Source organism: Piliocolobus tephrosceles, chromosome 21, assembly GCF_002776525.5.
Source record: "Piliocolobus tephrosceles isolate RC106 chromosome 21, ASM277652v3, whole genome shotgun sequence".
NCBI lineage: Eukaryota > Metazoa > Chordata > Mammalia > Primates > Cercopithecidae > Piliocolobus > Piliocolobus tephrosceles.
The window spans coordinates 7,608,034-7,609,678 of record NC_045454.1 but is presented as its reverse complement, the minus strand read 5'-3'; the positions used below and the strand labels follow the sequence as shown (position 1 = coordinate 7,609,678).

The 1,645-nt window shown below is 54.2% G+C and overlaps 1 long non-coding RNA gene across 1 annotated transcript; it reads right to left on the bottom strand.

The window, feature by feature from the left end:
- Positions 1-265: 265 nt before the first annotated feature.
- Positions 266-1,444, bottom strand: LOC111534404. The gene is made up of 2 exons (XR_002729093.2): positions 834-1,444; positions 266-632 (listed from the first exon to the last, which is right to left on the bottom strand). It is a non-coding gene; the product is annotated as an uncharacterized LOC111534404 (long non-coding RNA).
- Between the last annotated feature and the right edge of the window lie 201 nt (positions 1,445-1,645).

Below are 1,645 nucleotides of genomic sequence, written 5' to 3'. Positions count from 1 at the left end.
TCAGGAGATCGAGACCATCCTGGCTAACATGGTGAAACCCCATCTCTACTAAAAAATAGAAAAAATTAGCTGGGGCGTAGTGGTGGGCACCTGTAGTCCCAGTTACTCAGGAGGCTGAGGCAGGAGAATGGCGGGAACCCAGGAGGCAGAGCTTGCAGTGAGCCGAGATCACACCACCGCACTCCAGCCTGGGCAACAAAGCTAGACTCCATCAAAAAAAAAAAAGAAAAACCAGTGTGAAGTTCAGAAGTTTCATGCCAAGAAGTTTGCTGAGCATGATGTTTATATATTGATTAGGAGTAAAAATGTTCATTTTTACAAAATGTTACAACTTCTCCCTGTCCCCTCCTTCCACCCAGTATCCCCTGTTCCTCCCCCAGGCATTCAGGTCACTGTTCGTTTTTGTTGGGATCATTCTCGGTGTCTCATACAACTGGGTTGCAGCTCCATTCTTTGCCAGGAGGTGGTGATAGAGGATTCCACGCACTCAGACCGGCCCCTGTGGCTTCTGTCCATGGAGGAAAGTGTCCTGCAGGGGGCGCTGTTGGTCCTTCAGGCAAGGTCGGGTTCCCTTGGTCTCTGTCCTAGCCGTTGCTGGTCTTCAGAAACACTGGGCGCCGTTTTTCTCATCTCTGAAATGGAATTCAGGTGAGGTCCCACCAGTGCTGAGGTGCTTTCATGTTGTCAGAGGAAGAGTTGGGGAAGGAGTGGAATGGAGCAGAAAGGCGTCATCTGCTCATTGAGCTCAGATAGGAGGCCAGGGATCAGCAGATTCAAGAGCCCCTTCCTGGTTAACCCCAGTGGCCCCACCCAGTCCTCGCCCTGCTCCTTACCTGCTGTGTGTCTTTAGGCAAGTTGCTTCCTGTCTGTGAGCCTCTTCTTTGTTTCCGCCTTCCTGGGCCTAGGGCAAGCCCGATTCCTCCAGGCAGTGTCCAGAGTTCCAGATAGAAAAGAAAGAGAGAATGGGTGTCAGAAAGGTGGTCCACCCCTGGGCCTCAGGCTTGGGGGCCCTGCTCAGGGCTAGCCTGTTTGGGCATCGGTGTGGACTCCTGCCTCCTGGTCAGGACCTGGAAACGTGGGAGCAGGCAAGGCAGGAATGGGAGAGGGAGGCAAAGGCCCACCAGGCAGGGATGCAGTGGCCAGCCGGAGGCGGAAGAGATGGGGCTCCCCGGAGGGAGGCCAGTTTGAGTGAGAGCTCGGAGGAGAGAGAGGGAGAGAGAGCCAGGAGAGGAGACTGGTCCCGAGAGGAGGGAAAGGAAAGGACAGGGCAGAGACAGAGAAAACGGAGAGAGGGAAGGAAGAGAGACCCAAGGGGGAGAGACAGGGAAGGAAGAGGAAAGTGAGAAGAGGAAGAGGCAGATTCAGAGGAGAGAGGAGAGAAAAGAGGTGGAAATGAAACAGGAGAAAGGGGGAGGAAAGGAGGGAGAACAGAGTGCAGGAAAAAGCAGGAGGAAAGAGCTGGGCGCGGTGGCGCACGCCTGTAATCCCAGCACTTTGAGAGGCTGAGGTGGGTGAATCATGAGGTCAGGAGACCGAGACCATCCTGGCTAACACGGCGAAACCCTGTCTCTACTAAAAATACAAAAAAAAAAAAAAAGAGCCAGGTGTGGTGGCGGGCGCCTGTAGTCTCAGCTACTCGGGAGGC